The sequence below is a fragment of the Octopus bimaculoides genome, chromosome Z (assembly GCF_046866305.1).
Source record: "Octopus bimaculoides isolate indiv1 chromosome Z, ASM4686630v1, whole genome shotgun sequence".
NCBI lineage: Eukaryota > Metazoa > Mollusca > Cephalopoda > Octopoda > Octopodidae > Octopus > Octopus bimaculoides.
Window position 1 is genome coordinate 27,772,693 of NC_142944.1, and position 7,917 is coordinate 27,780,609.

Below are 7,917 nucleotides of genomic sequence, written 5' to 3' on the forward strand. Positions count from 1 at the left end.
ACAGCTGGATGTCCTTCCTAACGCCAACCACTCCGAGAGTGTAGTGGGTGTTTTACGTGCCACTGGCACGAGGGCCAGTCCATCAGCACTGGCAATGATCTTGCTTGAATGTCTTTTTACGTGCCACTGGCACTTGTGCCAGGAAGGCGATGAACGATCTTGCTCGAATATCTTTTCACCTGTCATTGGCACATGTGCCAGGAAGGCGACGAACGATCTTGCATGAATGTCTTTTCACGTGCCACTGGCACAAGTGCTAGGAAGGCAACATTGGTAACGATCACACTGGTGCTATTTACGTGTCACACTGGTACAGGTGCCATCTCGATTTCGCTTGCACCAACAGGTCTTCACAAGCCGAGTCTAGTGTTCCTACAAATTTGGTTTGATTCTGATTTCACTTGCCTCACCATGTCTTCGCAAGCGGTGTTTAGTGTCCAATGAAGGAATGTTACGCGTAAATGGGATGACTACATCCCTGGCAGAGGCCTTGGATTTTTGGTCTCACTTGGCTTGCCGGGTCTTCTCACGCACAGCATATTTCCAAAGGTCACGGTCACAAGTCATTGCCTCGGTGAGGCCCAATGTTCGGAGGTCGTGCTTCACCACCATATCCCAGGTCTTCCTAGGCCTGCCTCTTCCACGGGTTCCCTCAACCGCTAGGGTGTGGTACTTTTTCACACAGCTATCCTCATCCATTCTCACCACATGTCCATACCAGTGCAATCGTCTCTCTTGCACACTACAACTGATGCTTCTTAGGTCCAACTTTTCTCTCAAGGTACTTACACTCTGTCGAGTATGGACACTGACATTACACATCCATCGGAGCATACTGGCTTCGTTCCTTGCAAGCTTACACATATCCTTAGCAGTCACAGCCCATGTTTCACTGCCATGTAGCATGGCTGTTCGTACACATGTGTCATACAGTCTGCCTTTCTGTATATTTTTAAAATCATTTTTATAATTTATGTACACTTATTTTATTTTTATATATTTAAGCTTTTATAAACTCTCCCACACTCTTAGGAGTACCTGTCTTTTAACTTTTTTTTTTTTTTTTTTTTTGCAGGATAGGAACATAGTGACAGGTATTTGCTGGTACTGCCTTTTTTTCTGTGTAAGGAGGTTTTTATAAGGGTTCCGTCAATTGCATTTCTGAACTGCAACGCATGAATCATCTGGGGGTCTCAATCTTCTGCCATTCTTTGAAGTTTTTTTGCAATTTTTGCTAGACTTGAGTGATGTTCTATTGACAGGATGACTTCTTTCTCACTTGCTGACTGTCATCTCTGTCAGATCTTCATGTTAATGGATTTGAGTGAGCCTTGATCAGGTTATTAATGTCTTTGGTAGTCATATTGGTGAAGCAATATCCTCCTAGCAATTTTGCCAGCTTCACTACCTTATCCCCTGCAGAGTGGTGAATTTCATCAGGAGAGAATCCTTTATAGTCGTAGACTGCTTCTGGCCACAATTTCTTTCAGCTGGCAATTCAAAGTTTCATTCATTTCCTTTATGGCCTTCTGAATATTTTGGAGACATGTTGCATTGGTGTAACCATGCCGGTACTCCTTCAGTGAGAAGTTATAATCCAAGTCCATTGCCTCGACTGGGTGTTGCAGGGAGTTTCGCATATAGAGTGTATTAAAAGCATGAATAGCACCTTGATCCATGAGTTGGATCAGTGATGTTGTGTTCAGCAGTAAGAATTCAATTTGTAAACCCTCATACAACAGGTCGAGTGCATGACCTCCAGCATTGTCCATTAAGAGAAGCACTTTGAATTCCAGTCCTTTTTTGGCAAGAAAAACCTTGACTTCGGGGGTGAAACCAATCCAATGTCAGTGGTTTCATTATCCATACCTTCTGCTTGTGCATCCAATGCACTGACAGCAGGTTCTTATTTTTGTTTTTGAGGGCCCTTAGGTTTTTGGACTTATAAATAAGCCCTGGCTTTACCATAAGGTCTGCAGCATTTCCACATATAATTGTGAGGTGATCTTTGCACACCTTAAATCCAGGGGCTCTGGGCACCTCCTTCATAATGAAAGTTCACAATGGCATCCATTTCTGAAAGAGGACAGTCTCATCCATATTGAAAACTTGTTCATGCAAATATCCCCCTTCCTCAATGATGGTCTTGAACGTCTCTTTCACATACTCCTCAGTGGCAGGTTTGTCAGCAGAAGTAGTTTCTCCATGTAGGGACACACTCTTAAGGTTGAACCTCCTTTGAAATTTATCAAACCAACCCTTGCTGGCATTAAATTCGGTTGCTTTGGTGAGAGATGTTGTAGATGGTCCTGATTCAGGGTCATCTGGGCCATCATCAGCGCCATCCATAAACTTACTATAAACCTGGCCTTCTCATGGATGGTGTTGGTATTTAGTGCAATTACCACCCTTTTCACAGTCTTGATAAAAGTCATACTTGCTGTCGCCCTTATATGTTTTCGTCCTTCTTGATGTAGCAAACAGTAGATTCATTGATGCTGTAATGGTGGCCTACATCCACATACCTTCTCCCTTCCTTAAGCATGTCGAGGAGTCCCATCTTCTCTGCTCTAGTATCTTCCTCTGGCACTTGGCTTCACTGACAGAAGCCTTAGAAGGTGCAGAACGCTTGGGCAACATTATAGGGCTTGAAATAAATTCAGTTTTACCCACAAATGCAAAATAACACCACACACTTGCTTCCTGAGTTTCATTTTCCATACAATATGTGCAATTCTTTGCTTACTCATCTATTGTACACTACATATTTTCTTTTAATACATTTTAATTAATGTGTTATACAGTGCAGTACTGTACTGTATTTCTATTTATTAATTTCTAGGCATAAAAATGCTTATTTTACCACAGAAATAATTAAAATCTAAAAGAATATAAATACCTATTGGCCACAGAAACCCACAATTTATATATATTAGCCAGAAAAACCCACAATGTACTGAGGTCACAATAGGTGAACTGCGATATGGCAAGTCATTACTGTAAGTCTTTATGCTTATCAATAAGACTTTACAAGCAGATGCTTGGTTAATATAATTTTTTGCGTAAGTATATGTATACTTGTGTGTACACATGGAATGTGTGTGTGCACATATATATATATATAGACATACAGTAGTCACATATATATAAAAGCATGCATTGACACACACAAAAAATGTGAATATAATGCAGGCAAATCTATGTGGGTGCATGCATATATATTCATATCTGTGTATACGTAGTTATATAAGTATACATATATCTGCCTACATACTCATAGCCATTTAGAGCCCTGGTAAAAGAACCGTATATATAAAGAGATGCAAGAAATATGTATAACTACATGGGGATGCATTATTTACATTATTTACATTTGACGGATATTTGTCCTCATCTTGTTTGTTGATAACACAACGTTTCGGCTGATATACCCTCCAGCCTTTGTCAGGTGTCTTGGGGAAATTTCGAACCTGGGTTCTCATTCCAAACAATGTTACTATTAATGATGTTACTACGGGCATATGGCGTAGTGGTTAAGAGCACAGGCTACTAACCCCAAGGTTCCGAGTTTGATTCACGGCAGTGACCTGATTAATAATAGTAATAATAATAATAATATAATAATAGTAACATCGTTAGGAATGAGAACCCAGGTTCGAAATTTCCCCAAGACACCTGACGAAGGCTGGAGGGTATATCAGCCGAAACGTTGTGTTAACAACAAACAAGATGAGGACAAATATCCGTCAAATGTAAATAATGTAAATAATTCCTCATCTCTTAAATATAGAACTGTATATGGGGATGTATGCATGTACACATGTGTACCAACATATTTTCATATATGCTTTGGAACAGGTATGTACTAGTGGAAATATGCATGTATACAACACCATACATGTATCCATCAGTGGATATCATCATCATCGTCGTCGTTTAACGTCTGCTTTCCATGCTAGCATGGGTTGGACGATTTGACTGAGGACTGGTGAAACCAGATGGCAACACCAGGCTCCAATCTGATTTGGCAGATTTTCTACAGCTGGATGCCCTTCCTAACGCCAACCACTCAGATGTGTAGTGGGTGCTTTTACGTGTAACCCGCACGAAGGCCAGTCAGGCGGTACTGGCAACAGCCACGCTCAAAATGGTGTATTTTATGTGCCACCTGCACAAGAGCCAGTCCAGGGGCACTGGCAATGATCTCGCTCGAAAATCCTACGAAGGCCAGTCAGGCGGTACTGGCAACGGCCACACTCAAAATGGTGTATTTTATGTGCCACCCGCACAAGAGCCAGTCCAGGAGCACTGGCAACGATCTCACTCGAAAGTCCTTAGACATGCCATGGGCACAAGTGCCAGAAAGGCGATGCTGATATCTGCCTATATGAGAATGCATACACATACATGGCCACTAACATGCAGACACGCCCACTTAATACATGGACATTGAAGTGTAGGTATGTATAAACATGGAGATTCCTCAACAGCAACCAAAGGAGTGGACTCTCTTGGGCAGTCTAGTGTCCTCTTTGGCACCCTTTTAGCAATTCCATGCTAGGTGGAGGTCTTCAGCCCTGTAAAGCAATTTACTGAGAAGGCCATTCCAATGTGAAATTTACAGCTTGCTGGGTACTGTTATTAACCCATATCACTGAGTCACTGATCAGATTTCCAAATCTAAAGAGTGGGATCAAATTCCATGAACTCACTTCAAAGCTGCTAAATGCAAGCATGAACAGCATCAGAGCACTAGCGTAGCTGGGGTGGTGGGGTACTTTTGAATCTGCTAATGGTAATATGTGCATTTTGTGGGATCTGGGGGTGGCACACACTCTAGCTATACTAGTGCATCAGAGCCTGTCAATTTAGGATTGCTTTACATAGCCAAACATACTACTCTTCTTAGTCTTTGGACAAGAAGAACTGCCATCTTAATTGGAGGTATATTCACATACAAAGTAGTGCAGAAAAGTTCCTGACTTTAAAGGTGTTGCAAAAGTCCTAGTTGGAGGCTAAACCTTCTGAGTTCTTTTACAAGGCTTAGAAAAACTGAAGGACCACTGCAATAAGTGTGTGAATCTGAGAGGAGAATATGTTGAATAAAATCATAATTAACTGATCCACCTGTATTTTCTTTTATCCAAAGCTAGGAACTCTTCAGCAACCCCTTCACACAAGCCCAGCTATATTTATTTAGAGTAAGCAAAAAGCAAAACTATATGGTTATGTATAGTGCATCTGTATGTGTATTCATACTGTGGCTATTTCTAGAAGTGCATGAGCATATAGGTTTGACCTTGTGCAAGCTCTAGTTTGAATGTATTTACAATATGTGCTGACTTATAAGACGTGTCCTATTTTACAAGTATATTTTGTGGAAGAAACAAATTTACTGTTTCATCGTACATCCATTGAAAGATATTTTAACATGGTTTTGTAGGGGAAAATGCATGAGTCTGTGAAAGTAAATGCAATGCTATGATAGCATGCTGGAATAAAGTAAAAAAAAAACACAAATATTTTGTCCTTGCATACAAGCATGTCCCCTATATCTCTCTTCTACTGAGCATTCCTAATCTTGCAGGATCATGGGTGTTAGTGCCATGTAAAAAGCACTCAGCACACTCTGTAAAGTGGTCGGCATTAGGAAGGGTATCCAGCCATAGAAACCATACCAAAACAGACAAGAGTCTGGGCAGCTCTTCAGTTGGCCAACTGCTGTCAAACCGTCCAACTAGCATGGTAAAACCAATGCTAAATGATAATGATGTCGAGAGAATTGCAATACAGGATGTAAAACTCATTTTTGACTATGATGTTACACATTACTGCAATCAGCTATCAGGGTGGTACACGACCTCTATGGTTTTGTTGTCAATTACTCATTGCAAATAGCTGACAGGCAGGTGAAAGTGTTCCTGTGCCTTTAATCTTTCAGTAAGAATTCTCATTCAGAAACTTTTTAAAAAATAGTTTTTGGAAAGGTAACACACTGAATAATATAAGATACATATGAAGTATGGGATATGTATGTCAGGAAGGAGGTATAATGATATGCAACCTCCCCACATAACTGCCAATGTATTGTAAGTGAATGTATGTAAATTTGTGCTAACAGACTGTGATAATATTGCTTGTTCTCAATATTTTATTATTATGCTTAGTGGACTTATGCTCCATTTGTAATATAGCCTCATTTGGTGTAATGCTATATGTACACACACATATATAGAAAGTACCATCAGAAAAGAGCACATCTGGGTTAAAAAGCATCTCTGTGCCGATGCTTCTTTTGTCATAAAACACTTGAGGAAATGACACATTTAAGATATCAAGGTCTTAAATATGCACACCACAGAATGAAATATTAAGAATTTGGGAATTAAAAAAGCCATCATTAGCAAAGCCTAATCATATTAACAGCATCAAGCAGCATGCAGCTGATTGGTTATGCTACCTTGTGCATGCTAAAGAATCCTCCATATATACAAATACATACACACATTACAGAGCAGTAAAGCAAGCTCATAATACCAAATTTCTGAAGATTTCTTGAAGAATGGATTTTAACCCCCAAAATATTGAAACAAAAGTTATGTCAGTGGTTTATACTATCTTCTTTCTTATAATTCACAATATTTTGCTTTTCAAAAAAATTTTTAAAGACATTTAATCTATCTATACAGATATAAACACATACATACACATGCATATAAAGGAAAACAAGAACAAAAATATAGTAAAAAGATATAAAAAAATGTTTTATTGAATTCAAAATACATTTACAAACACATCTGAATTACATAAATAGTATATATATATATATATATATATATATATATATATGAAATGCAAATATTTGTATAAACATTGTATCCTTGTATCAATATACTTATGCATGTGCATATATGTATAAATATATATACACAGAAAGTACAAGTATATAAATATCAATGTATGTATCTTTATATTCTTACATCTATTTCTACATTTATATATGCTTGTATATTTTAATATCTAAAGACATGCAGAAACATCCACTTGCACACAACACACACTTGTGTATATATATATATATATATATATATATATATATATATATATGACATATGTGTGTATATATTTAAATACATCTTTTACAAAATACAGCATCTACTTAAATATAGAGAGCAAATGAAATACAAATTACACAAATAATGAATGATTATATATTTGTAGTGGAGTAGAGGAATCTACTATAAAACCACCTAGTGTTATTACATGGATAACAAATACCTCTTTGACAGATCTTTAACAATTTTTGATTTTTGGCCCCTAAAATATTGCGTATATATACCTATGTGCATATACAGGTAGTTGTATATTATATATATGCTTTTGTGTGTATTATGTAAAAAGAAAAAAGGAAAACATGCTTCATCCTTTTCATGCAATGACACAAAATACTTTAAAAATATTGCAAATAAATGTAAAAGATATTTATTGAAAGAAAACATCTTTTTGTATTCCCCAAGATGTACTCACGAATGAGTTTGGATGTATATAAAAGGCTTACAAAAAAACCAAGTTAAACGAAAGACCTGTATATGCATTTACATGTTTCCATACACATACATGTATGTGTGTATGTGTGGGTTATGTTTGTAAAAATGTGTATGCGCACAAATATATATACACACATAAACACTAACACTTCATTATAGAGGTTTAGTAAGACAGTTCTGTATCAAACCTCTGACTGCTGCTAAACAACTATCTCCCCCATGTATGTATATATATATATATATATATATATATATATATATATATATATAAGTTCATGTTCTGTGCATGTTTCAGAGAGAAAGGGAAAGAGATTTTGAATGCATATTTGTGTTTTGACTATATTGTCAGCAGATTTTACTGTCTTCACAG